Here is a 13,523-nt window from a genome sequence, read left to right as displayed (position 1 = left end):
TTAGTTATCTGGTGCTGCTATAAGAGAAAGTCAAAGGTTTTAATAAACAGGCACTTCTTTGCTCACAGTAGACACGGCTGCAAGACCAATGCCAGACTGGCAGCTCGAGGGCTTTCTAGTTCTGAGGGAAAACCTTTTCTCCTTTCAGCATCTGTGGCCTTGACGTTCCTCAGAGATCGCCATATGTTCTGTATCAATGTTCTCCTGCTTCTTCTGGATCTAGGAACTTCACAATGTGGGGACCCCAGGTCCTCAGGATACCCTTCATTTCTTTGCCTGCTTTTCTTTCTCTCTGTTTCTCCCTTTTTCTCTCGCTTGTAAGATAAAGGTGTTGAAGGTCACACACCAGGGAAATGCTACTTACATAGGATCGGGGTGATGATGGGTTTATGATATCAGGTCACATCATGGGGAATTATTATGTAACTATCACATTACACCAATACAAAACTGCCAAACCAGAGACTCGTATGTTCCAGTAAAGTTGGCACTTATTTGGGGATGGGACACAATTCAATCCAAGGGATTCATTAGAAAATAATTTTTTTTGAGGTTTTTGAAAAGAAGCACAACAGAATATGTACCACTTCAAGGGTTTATATCTGTACCATCTACTGACATTAATTACATTCTTTAAGTTGTTCCCCTACCCCTTCATTTACATAAACTCATTGCCCCCAAAGTTCCCATCCAATCTTTTGGATCACTGTTGTTAGTTTGATCCCATATAGATAGTTCTGAAATCACATAATGTTCAAGACAGACATCTTTTACTAGTTCATTTGTTTCTTAACAAATCGAAATTTGTTCCCTCGCAGTTAAGGAGGCTGGAAGCTGCAATTCAGAGTGGTGACTATGGGAAGAGAGTCTTCTCTGTAAAACGAGATCTTTTTCTCCTTTCAGAATTCCTTGGAGTTCTCTATTTGTCTTGTCATCCATTTCACCACGTTTAGAAGTTTCTCAGTTCCAGAACCTCAGGTCCACAGGACCCACTTCAATGCCAGCCTATCTCTGTTGGTGTAGTACGTATGTTCCTCTGGTCCATTGCTTGGCTTTCAGAAGACTTCAGGAGATACTTCAGATTTAAGGTTTAAAGGTAATTTCATGAATTCATGCAAACTTTATGACGCCAGGAAAAGTAGAGTCCATGAGAATTTTAAATTCTGTTTTACACCCCCCACTTTTGATTATGATGCTTCTATGAAATATTTGGTAACAAATCTGCAGTACAGGTAGCTTGACACTATTCAATTCTTCCAGTTTCATGGGCAAGGAGGCAGTTGTTCATGGAAACTATGAGCCCCACATTCCATATCCTCCTCCTCTCCCAGACTCTCCTTTTTCTGTTTCTCCCGATGAATAGAAAGCAGTTGTATGCTGGCTGGCCATTTGTATGCCTAGCTGAGCTCGGGGGTATATCAGAAGCACTAAATTTGCTATTATATCAATTAACTGGGATGTCCCATGAAACCATGTGCCCAGTTCTTGAAATCAAGAAACCAGCTTCCATGAATTTCTTGGTTATAAAGGGAGGCTTCTAAAGGAAGCTCTTTAGATTTCTTTTACTCAGCATAAAGTTTACCATCTCCATCAGTGTTGTAGCATATATGCATTAATTTCTTGATTTCTTCTACTGGCTGAGTAGGAGAAATCTATTGTAAATGTCTACAGCATTTTGCTTATTCATTCATCTGCTGATGGGCATTTATGTTGTTTCCACCTTTTAGCTATTTTGACCAGTGCTGTCATGAACATTGAGTGATACATCTGCAGGTTGATAATGTCCCACTAACGGAAAATGTTGAGCTAAATACAGTGATGCACAATAATGCACGAATGCATGTACTACTTTGTGATGCTCATGAAAACATTGCAGAGTTTCAAGGTTCGTTTGCTTGAGGGAGGAGAACGCCACTCACCCTTTAAAGTCAGCTCACATGACCATTTTTCTGGTGTTGAGGGTGTAAATTTGTTTTTGGCTTAAATTTCCCTGCTATTTACTCTTGTTACCATGCCTCTGATGAGTAAATCTGATGCAAGTGCTGATGCTAAAGAAAGGAAAACAATCGCAGTTGAAAATATCGTGGAAGAATGAAGTATTTGGAAAGGCTGAAACACCAGTTAGCTGCAGTTAGTCCATGACCAAACTCACCACCATTGAGTCAGTGTGCCTCCCAGCGACCCCGTGGGGCAGGGTCGATGGGCCCCAGGAGAGTTCTGAGACTGTAGCTCTGAACAGGAATAGAAAACCCTGTCTTTCTCCTGCAGAGCAGCTGGTGGTTTTGAACTGCTGGCCTTCAAGCTAGCAACCCAAAAGGATACAGCAAGAATAATGAAGCATGTGAACTGCTCTATCCGGAAGAAGGCTATAATTATAAGCAATGTAGTGATTTGATTATTGAGATGGGAAGGTTACTGATAATGTGGCCAGATCGTCAAAATGAGTGTAATGTGCCCTTGTGCCTTGTGTTAACGCAAGAAAAGACTAAAGCCTTCCAGATGATCTTAGAACTGCACAGGTAGCGAGCGAAGCTGATTGTGATGAAGAGTTGGTTGTGAAGAGGGAGTCATTGCTTAGCATGACTGTACATCAGGTCATGGCGTCCTCCTGCTGTGCGCTTCTCACGTAACACTGTTGTAGCTGTCCAAGGCCTCTTCCAATCCCACAAGAAGCTGAGGATTTTATTTATGTAAAGGAGGCTGTTGGAATTTTGATCAGGATCGCACTGAATCTGTAGATCTTTTGGGGGAGTTTCGTATTGCTTAATCCTCGCATTATTAAGTCTTCCAAGCCTTGGATGTGCAATATCTTCCCACTTATTTAAGTATTTTTTAATCTCTTTCAGGGTCATATTATAGTTTTCATAGCATAAGTCCTTCACATCTCTCTTTAGGTTCATTCCTAGATATTTTATTCTGCGAGATGCTATGGAATTGTTTCCCTAATTCCTCTTTCATATTCCTTATTGCTGATGTTTGTTTGTTGACCTGGTACCCTCAGCATTGCTAAATCCCTCAATTATCTCTAGAAGTTTTCTTGTGAGTTCTTTGGGATTTTCTTGATACAGGATCATAGTGGTTACGCACTGGGCTTTGATGGTCAGGGTCAGCAGTTTGACAACAAAGAGCCACCGTCTCAGAACATCACAAGGATGTTTCAGCCGTCCTATAGGGTCACTGTGAGTTGGCATTGACTGGATGGCCGTGAATTTGAGATATGTAGACATAATTTTCCAGTCTGTATGTGTGTTATTTCTTTTTTCTTATCTTAGTGCTCTGGGTAGGACTTCTAATGCAAGTTTGAATAGAAGTGGTAAGAGCAGGAATGCGTGTCTTTGACCAATTTCAAGGAGAATGCGCTCAGTCTTTGCTCATTAAGTATATTAGTGATGGTTATTTTTTATATATGCCCTGAATATATTGAGAAGTTTCCCTTCTATTCCAATCACTGGGATTTTCATCCAGAAAAGAAAGATTGTTTTGTTTATTTCACTCTCCTCTTTATTTGCTAAACTTTTTGTTGTTTAAGGTCATTGATTGCAGTCCCCACATTGTAACATCACATATTCCAAGTCTCTGTGTCTCTCATGTCCATTGCTCCTTCCCTGGCACTTTCTGCTTTAGGAAATTGCGTTGGGCAAATGCAAGAAAGATATTATGAAACGTTTTTCCTGCATCCATAGAAACGGTCATGCGGTGCGTTATCTTGGTTCTGTTGTGATGTTGGTAAGGAACCTTGGTGCTGTAGGAGGCTCCACACTGAACTGCTAACCACAGGTCTGAGGTTCCAATCTGCACAAGAAAGGTGAGACTCTCTAGACTGCCTGCTTTCATAAGGGTTTAAAGTAGCAGTTCTCAACCTGTGGGTCGGACCCCTTTGGGGGTTGAATGACCCTTTCACAGGTGTTGCCCGATTCATAACAGTAACAAAATTACAGTGATGAAGTAGCAACGCAAATAATTTTATGGTTTGGGGGGGGTGTCACCACAACATGAGGAACTGTATTAAAGGGCCGCAGCATAAGGAAGGTTTAAAGTCTCAGAAAGGGCCTTTTCTATCTGTCCCATTGGGTCCCTATGAGTTGGGATTGAGTCAACTGCAATGAGTCTGGAGTTTTGGCTTTTATTATGTTGATTGATTGTGGAATGCTGAAGCATCCCCGATTACTGGGATAAATTTCATGTGTTATAGTTTATAGCTCTTTAAATATGCTGTTGGAATTTGTTCAGTAGTGTGTTATTGAGAGGTTGTATTCATATGCTATCGGCCTGCAGGTTTTTTTGCTTTTCCCTCGGAGTCTCTTGGTCTTGTTTGGGTGTCAGGGTCATGTTGGCTTCATGGAACGAACTAGAAAGGAGTCCTTCCTTCTCCGTCTCTCAGAAGAGTTTGAAGACTGTTGGCAACACTTCTCGCCATGCTTGGTAGGAGGAGCTAGTGAGACCATCAGGTCCAGGTTCATTTTTTGTTGAAAGGTTTTTGATCACAGATCACTTATGATTCTGTTTAGACTTTTTGTTTTCTCTTGTGTTTGTTTGAGTAGGTTGTATGCTTCTAAGAATTTGTCTATTTTGTTTAGTTTGTTGTGATACAGTTGTTTGTAACAGTTGGTCATAATTCTCTTCATCTCCATCACGTTAGTTCCAACATCCCCTTTTCCTTTTGTATTTTGGTTATTTTGGGTTAATTTCTCTTTTTTTCATCGTCAGTCTACCTCAGGGCTTCTCAAAGTGGGGGAGAGACTGGATGACCCAGGGAACTGCAGAACCAGTACCTACGCTTTATTCTGGATTATGGGCTATAGTACAAACGTTTTTAATTTTTAAGGGGATAATGAATAAATTTCCCCGCCGAAAAGGAAACAGTAGGCCAAGTAAGTTGGGAAGTTATGGTTTGGCCAAAAGGTTGCCAATTTTATTGTTCTTTTCAAAGAATTATTTCTGGTTTGATTGATTTTCTCTATTGCTTTTTACTGCTATATTTAGGCTGACTTTTCTCTTCTCTTTTTAGTTCCTGGAGTTATTGACTTAGGCTAATAATTAGATATCTTTCTTCTTCTTTTTAAAAGTATAGGCATTTGTTGCTACACGTTTCCTCTGAGTACCACCTTAGCTGGATCCCATGGCATGCGGTACTTTCATTTTCATGTTACGGTAAGAAATTTGAATATTCCCTTTTTATTTATTTCTTGACCTATAGTTTAATACTGTATTGTTTAGTTACCACAGATTTGTGTATTTTCCAGGATTTTCCCGCATTACTGATGTCTGTTCATTCTTTGTGACCAGAGAAAACTCTTTGTGTGATTTTAGTATGTTAAAACTTATAAAGATTTGCTTTGTAACCTAACAGGTGATCTATCCTGGAGATTGATTCATTCGCACTGAAGGAGAACGTATACTGTGCTGGTTTTTTAATGGAATGTTTTTAATGGAATATAGAAGGGTTTTAAGCTTTCCTGAAGAGATTACGCTTGACTCCCACTTCCCTGAACTTTCTGAAGCCTCTCAGGAAACTCTAGTAAGTCTGCTTGGTGTGGACAGTGCCGTTCAAGCCATCTGTTTCTTTGTTGATTGTTCTTAATGTTCTTTCTAATATTGAAAGTGGTATGTTGAGGTCTCAACCTTTTATTGTGTTACCACTTCTTCATTTCTATCAGCTTCCCCCCAAATATTTAGCTGCTCCTTTTGTCAGATGTGTCATACTTATGATTGTTAGAAATTCTTGACAAATGGACTCTTCAGCGCATAATGTCCGTCTTTATTTCTTCTGACGGATTTAGTCCCGCAGCCTTCTTTGTCTGATAGTAAGATTGCCATTCAGCTCTTTGCTTGTTTGTTTATTATTTCCATGGGACAGATTTTTTAATCCTTTCACTTGCAACCTCTTTGTGTCCTTGTTACCAGCCAGCAAACTTGTTTCGTGCTGAAGCAACAGTGGAGAGAAGGGCAATGTCCTCCTTGTGCAGCGGTGTCCAGATGTCTAGGGAGCGAGCACAGCACTCACCTGGGCAAGGGCCACGTTGAGCTGAAGGTAGGTCTTTGAATGCTCAGCTCCCCTAGGTGACTTAAAGCCTTCAGACGATCCTGAAGAATAACACGCTGAGCTTCAGCTGCCGAGATCTTGGTTCTAAAATTGTCACAGATCAGAAGCTGCCAAGAGTGGAGTGGGAGGTGGGGCTGGGGAAGGGGCGAGAAGCCAAGGAGCAGGCGGGAAGCTGCAGAACTGAGCTGAGGAAGGATCACACAGGACAAAGAGCGTGAACTGGCGGCTCCCTAGTAGTTTTGTGGGTCCTTGGAAGATTTTTTTCATCAATGGTACTGTGTGTGTGTGTGTGTGTGTGTGTGTGTGTGTGTTACTCAGTACTGACTGAAATAGGCGTCGGAAACTTCTTGTTTTCATATAGTCACTATTCCTACAGTTGGAAGTGGGGTTGTTACTTTTTTTTTTCCCAGTCAAGTAAACGAGACCAGGAGGGTCCCTCGATTGCCGAGATCATACAGGTAGGTAGAGCCACGACTCAAAACAAATCTCAAAAGCCTTTAAGCATAGGCACTCTGTTTTCCAGTTTGCCTCTTATTTAGGCATCTCTGTTTTTCCTAACCTCCTCCCCAACCTCCCATACCCACCCCCACCCCTAATCCAGGGCTCCAACATTTAGTAGAGTTTGATGGGTTGAAAAAGTCAAGCATGACCTCACCACCCCTCCCCTCCCCCGCCCGCAGCCGGCCCTGGAAATGGTGTGGAAGCTGGCAAAATAAGTCCACTTTGAGGCCAGAGGCCGTTTCCTCCCCTGCTGAGCACACTCCCTTTTCCTCTTCAGTCGCTGGGAGAGGAATTTTGCCCATGGGAGTTGTCCTAGGTGCCGGTGGCTCCGCCTGGCCTCCGCATGACTCCCTCACACATTTCTGCATCTAAATCAGAACTGGTCAATGTTTCACTTCCCGGCTACCCTCCCAGCCCAGCTTCTGAGGCTGGTGAACAATTAACCACCAGCAGCCCTGCTTGGCCGGCTCTTTGACCTTCTCTCTTCAGAAGTCTCCCACACTTAATGAACTGCCGGACTTGCATATGATTTTATACTGATTTTAGGATTTTACAATCATTCTGATGTATTGTTCTTTTAAACAAGGAAATATTCCTGAGGGAACAACGGAGCTGAAGCACCCACAGCTACTTTAAAACAAATAAAAACAAAACAAAATCAGCTTCACTGAGATATGACTTACATACCACACAACTGACCCATAAAAAGTATATAATGCAACTTTTTAAGAACAGCCACAGATTGTACAAGTATCCACACAGTCAATTCAGCATATTTCTCATCACCTCCAAAAAGAAGCCCTGCGCACTTTAGCTGTCACTGCCCTTCCCATGCCCACGTCTCTGCCCCCCAGTTCCAACCTACCACTAAGGTCTCCTGTTGCTATAGGGGGGTCCCTATTCTGGATCTTGGTATCAATGGGCTCATACGCTATCTGGTTCATCGTCTTTTGTATCTGTATTAGTACATCTTTTTTCCCCTAAATGGTAAATATATTGGTAACAAAATACTTGCCATTGTAATGTGCAAAGCTCTTTTCCGCTATTTTAATATTATTTCCATGTATCTTGTTGTTCAACCATCACCATTACACCGCACACCCATGTGTAGTCAAATAATGTTCCATTGCATGGCTGTGGCTTCCTAATCCGCTCTGTTGATGAACATGTGAGTTTGTTTACTCCATTCTCCTGCTGATTGTCTGTGGCCTCTATGCTCCTGTTGGGGGCATTTGATTTAGTGCTTCCACCTTTTGGCTCTCACAGACAGCACTGTTACAAATGCGGGTATTCACGTAGCTGTGTGGATATTCACATCGACTCATGCATCCAGCTTTCTGTTGGTCATTCTTCCGAAGGCTCAGAGAAGAGAGCAGGGTTCCAGACAAACTCTGTGAGTACCAGCCGGGTGGCCTGAGCCGAAGCCCAACCGCTGAAGGCCTTGCCTTTTCTCGTTTCTAAAAAGGAAAATCATCCTTCCCTCCTAAACACATTATCCAGTTTAAATGACAAAGTATGTAAATGTGCTGCACCATGGTGGCAACTGAATCGGTGTTAATACTTAGAAAAACAAAGCAAAATTGTCAACTGAAGTTTATAGAACCATAGATTGTTGAAACTGGGCAGTGCTCTACAAAGCTTGCCTATCTTGTATGATTGAGGAGGATGAGAGAAGGCGAAGGCTGGGATGTGTTTATCTTCTGGCCCGTTGGTGGTTTGTAGTTTAGTTCAGTTCTGTCTAATACTACATAATATAAGAGCCACAGATGCAATTTTTAAAATTCTAGTAGCCACATTGGAGGCCCTTAGAGGTTTGCCGACCGGCCAAAATGTTGGTGGCTTGAACCCACTCAGAGGCACCTTAGAAGACAGGCGCGACAACTGGCTTTTAAAAGGTCACAGTCTTGGAAACTCTATGAAGCAGTCCTCTCTGCAAACACAGGGTCACCTTGAGTCGGAATTGATGTGACAGCAGCTAACAGTAAGAAGGACAGTAGTCACATGAGAAAGGTCACAAGGAACAGGGGAGGTTACCTTTAATAATGTCTTTTTTACCTAATATAGTCAATATATTATTTCAACATTCCATGAATATCTTATATTTTGGGTACTAGCTCCTCGGGTGCATAAGTGTATATTTATTTTACACTTATAACACAATGGAATCAAACTGGCCACGTTTCCGGTCCTTAATAGCCACACGTGGCTAGGGGCTACTGGACTGGGTAGCATAAGCCTAGCTGAGTTCAAGTCAGCGAACATTTGCACACCTGTCATATGCCAGGCACTCAATGACATGCAGGGAGAGGAAGGTGGCGATACCAAGGGATCTCAGATGGTCTGATAACCCCAGACCTTAATCTAGGGCTGGGAGTCCTTCCCCATGTAGGCTGCTGGATTGATTACCCATCATTGTTTTGGTTGGGCAAGGCGAGAAGCGAATTCTTCAGAGGAAATACCTATTTCTTCAGGATATTTTCTTCTGCCTGCCTCCGAGGGGAGAAAGAATATTTATTTTTACTGAGCTCCTATTGTGTCCCAGGCACTGTGCTCTCTCTTTTCCAGGTATTGTCTGAGTTAATCCTAGTACTACCGACAGGAGGGGGGATGGGCAATGGTCGGTCTGTTTTAAACGAGGAAATGGAGGCGCAGGAAGGTGAAATAGTTGGTCCGAGGATCATAGGATCACACAGTTTATCAGAGGAAGAGCTGTGACTGAGTCTCAGAAGCTGGGAGTGTTTAGTTTATTCCATGAGGTGCTAGGGGGGCCTGGGAGAGAGGCCTGTTCCTTGGCCATTCCTATTTTTGCCTCTTTATAAACTTCCCCACAATTGAATGGAGGTTTATTTTAATAGCAGCTTGCTGCCCAGGTGAGCGGTGGTCCCCTGCCTGCAGGCTCTGGCTACAAAGGAAGAGATGAGAATCTTCTGGTCCTGGGTTCCTTTCTGTGGCTTCCAGCTGCCCTGTGACTGGGCAGCCTTGGGTTTACATGGATCTCGTCATTGCTAACTTACCTCAAAGAGGGCTGCCCGGAACCAGACGGGCTGGCCTGGGGACTGCTCTTCTTCATCCATGTCCTGAACCACTGCGCGTTTGGCTCCTCCTCCTGGTCACCTGGGAGTCATGTGTGTTGGTACAAAGCATCCGCAATGGTAAAACTCCCCAAACTGGACCAAGGCCCTCTGCAGCTCCCGGATATCCTGAAAGAAAGGAAAGCACTTTAAGGGCCACAGTGAAGGGAGATTTGCGATCCCAGGAACAGTTCAGAAGAATAAAATGTTCTGGTCAAGATCACCAGAGAGCTGTCTCAGGAAATCACCCCTTGAGGGAGGGGTTGATAGCAGATCCGGGGAACCAGTCACTAGAAAAGGACAAGGTCTTGCATCAGCAATCAAAATTAGATCAGATCCGGAAACATAGACCATGTGACGTTTTGTGAGGCTTGCCTGGATGGACTTGAACCGGATCGACTGAAAGATTTTGTCGCTCAATCAAATCCACCACTTTCTTTTGCCATCTGAAATAATTTGCTTGCTTCTCTTTTATTCAGGTAGTCAGCCGACAAATAATTTCTGAGTACCCACTAATAGTTAGGCAGACAAGTCTGAAGGCAGAACATGGGACTAGAAGTCCACCAGAAGGAGCCAAAAGACATAAGGGAAAAATCCGGAGAGGCCGCCCAGTCTCCAGGTAGCATTTAAGCTGAGGGGCCTGGGTTTCATAGGCTCGGTTAGGTGTACGTTTAGGACAGGACACTTGATACTTGGAGCCACAGATACTGTCCCTGCTCACACTCAGCATGATGCCCTCAGGGGTGGCCTTGGCAGGCAGAATGACACTGGCTACTCTGTGGAGCTGTACATGCAGTGAAAATGCTCTGCCAGCCAACAGCTCACCTGTGTCAGGAATCCTACGTCCTTCCAGACGGATGTGGCTGAGAGAGAGACAAGGTCACCGCTATGCTCTCTGGGGGAGGAGGGAGGGCTGTTCACAGCCTGGGCAAGTCAGATGATTCTATTCCCTAACTGCTTGGTAGAGTACGAGGTGCTAACAAGCAAAGATTGAAACAAGGCAGGCAGCAAACGAGGCGCAGAAGTAAGAGTGGGCATCAGGTTAGCCAAGAGAGAAAGTGTTTCCAGCTGGACCGGGGGTACACTACAGCAAACGCTGCCCAGAGGGACAGTGACAGGATAGCAAAACAAAGCGTCCGTGGGAGATGGCATCACCATGGCATTGGTTACTCCACTGAGACTGGTTAGTCGTCGAGGGTGGCAGCCAAGGCGGGGAAGGGTTGACGTGTGAATAGAAAGCGAGGAAAGGGAAACAGAGCATTGAGCTGCTCATTTGGAAAGTGTGGCCACAACAGGGAGCAGCGAAGTGGGGTTCTATCGGGAGGAGAATGGGTTTGGGTGAAGCATGTTGTGGTTTTGTTTGGAAGAGAAGGCATGTAGGTATATGCATCATGCTTATCCCACAGTCTCAAAGATCCAGCATCAAGTTTCACATCCTCCGTCAAACAGTCTTCCCAGGCTTGCTTTGGTGTCTGTTTGGGGCTCCCATGCCATTCTAAGTAAGCATTGTCTGCCTTAATTAATGACTTAATTAATGTGCTATAATTTATCTCTGGGTTCTAATATCTATTACAATGGTGATACAGAACTCGCAGGCAAAATTCATGGTCACAGGGTTTTATTAAAGTTAACAAATTGTCAGGTCAGTGAGAAATTCTCAGGGGTGAGTTGTTTGTCGGGATGTGTTACAAAGTTCTGTCAAGTCTACTAACAAATGCCTAAAGGTCATACTGCTCTGCTATACGCTTCACCAGAAGGCATCCATCTCCCCTTCCATGGGCCAGCAAGCCAAGCTTCCCGAATTGCCAGAAGCACCCTACTCCAGCATTCGACGCAGCACACAGCTCCACTTCCCTGGATTAGCAAGTCCAACGTCCCCAATTAAGTGCCCAGAGGCACCCCACTCTGCAAGCCAGCCTCCTGCACAGAAGCGCTCCTTTATGTGTGCTCCACGGGTTGGGAAGTCCCTCACTCTGTTCCACACTCTGGTTTGTGGTTCTGCTGCTGCTCCTCTGATGATATAACCGTTTTCTGGATACAAGGAGTTCACTCTGCAGAAATCTCTGGTCCAGAGGACTCCTGACTCCCTCCCTCCTCTAGCTGCTCAGAGGGCTCATTGTAACACAGCAGGATGGCACTCCAGGGAATCCTATCAGTATCTTTCCCTACCTGTGACCAGACTTCTCCTGGGAAAAAGGTTGTTTGGGGGAGTTAGAGACTTTGGCTAGAAGAGCCACCTTAAAAAGTTCACACCCCCTACCCCTACCCCCCTATCTTTTTCCTCCACTAGACCAACAAAGAGTTCTGGAAGGGTAAGACTGTGTCTTTTCACACTTGTATCGCTGGCACCAAGCACAGGTAGGTGTTCAGAACCTAGCACCTGGGAAGAGTCTTGTGGACTATTTATGAAGAATAAGTAAATGAAAAAATAAGCTGTATGTTTGGTACCTGTGCAAGTGTCGGTTGCATTTAATGGATGGGGAATCTGAGGCACAGAGTAATTCGGTGTCGGGTGACAGATGGCTTATTTTCAAGATTTCTTTAAGAATAGTCCTTGGAAGCAGTGAAGGCCCCAGTCCTGTTGCCTGGGCTGTTGCCCCAGCCTCCTCTCCAGCCCCCCTCCTGGCCCCGCAAAGCACCTGGACTGACAACTCACATTCCCTTCAAGCACTCAATCTCTCACCTCACAGAAGCACGGGGACCGCGTGAAGGCATCTGTCACGTTTACTTTTTTAACCTTGATTTTAGCAGCCTCCGTCAGACAAAGACTGGGAAACAGCTTGTGAGCAAAAAGTGAAAGCGCTTTCCTTAATCTGACGTCAGACAAGTTAAGGCAGCGCCCCGCCCGCCCGCCCCGGGTGGCTCTGCAGGGAAGCTGGCCCAGACCTTTCCTTGGCTTTCTGCAGACAGACGCCTGAGGCTGTGCGGCTGGAAAAACCGGAGAACCACAAGGTGTCACTGTTGATCCTCAGTTCCACAAAAAATGGAATTGGGACAGACTTTGGAAACAGTTTAATTCTACCTGCCACTGTCCGCCATCCCCTGCTCCCCCTAGCCCCTGGTTTTTGCAGATGAAGAAACTGAGACACAGAGAGGCAATACGATTTGACTAAGATCATGGACAGAGAGTTCATGGTAGAGCGGTTAGGAACATCTAAGTCTCTTAACTTTCAGACCTGGTTCCTGACTTAAATGTCAGAAGCGCGATCCCTCAGCTTGCCCCCCTGTGGTGGCTGCTAGGAACCAAGCTATCAGTATTTCGAATCCCAGGGTGGCAGGTTTCAGACTGAGACACCCTAGGACAAGAGGGCTGACTAATGCAGTGGCTTACCAGCTGGACAGCTAACAGCAAGGTCAGCGGTGAGAAACCAACCACCCATCGCGCCACAGGACGGAAATGAGGCTGTCTCCTCCCATCAGGAGTTACAGTCTCAGAACCCCCAGGGGTTTCCTCTAGGGTTGCTGTGGGCCCGTATCAATTCAATGGCAGTGCGTTTTTTATTTCATTTTCAAACGACTTCTGAATCTCAGCGAATGAAAATATTCCAGACTGCAATTGAATGTTTTCTGATCGATTGCAAGGCGATGAGCCTCTTAGGGTGAAAGGCACTTAACGAAGACATCGTGGACTCGGATCATGAAGAAGGCCTGGGGTCAGCAACATCTCATTCTGCTGTGTGCACCGTCCCCGGCATCAGGGACATACCTGCAACCAACAGCGATAGCCCCTTTTGGACCCGCATGATGGTGTCCCCTCGCATGATGGTGTCCCCTCGCATGATGGTGTCCCCTCGCATGATGGTGTCCCCTCGCATGATGGTGTCCCCTCGCAGCTCTTAGGGCAGTCTTCCTCTCCAATCATTTTCTCAAGATAATGGTTCTAATTTGGAAATTGAATAGAGAAAAAG

At 44.8% G+C, this 13,523-nt stretch overlaps 1 long non-coding RNA gene across 3 annotated transcripts in view; it reads right to left on the bottom strand.

The window, feature by feature from the left end:
- Positions 1-13,523, bottom strand: part of LOC142444983 (uncharacterized) — a 99,001-nt gene that overhangs the window by 72,119 nt on the left and 13,359 nt on the right. For 2 of the 3 annotated variants that reach the window (XR_012783945.1, XR_012783946.1), the window contains exon 2: positions 9,559-9,744. This is a non-coding gene — a long non-coding RNA (uncharacterized LOC142444983). Of the gene's footprint in view, positions 1-9,558; positions 9,745-12,298; positions 12,401-13,523 lie in introns of those variants that run through there. The other variant, XR_012783947.1, reaches the window with a different exon arrangement.

Source organism: Tenrec ecaudatus, chromosome 4, assembly GCF_050624435.1.
Source record: "Tenrec ecaudatus isolate mTenEca1 chromosome 4, mTenEca1.hap1, whole genome shotgun sequence".
NCBI lineage: Eukaryota > Metazoa > Chordata > Mammalia > Afrosoricida > Tenrecidae > Tenrec > Tenrec ecaudatus.
This window is presented reverse-complemented; position numbering and strand designations above follow the sequence as displayed.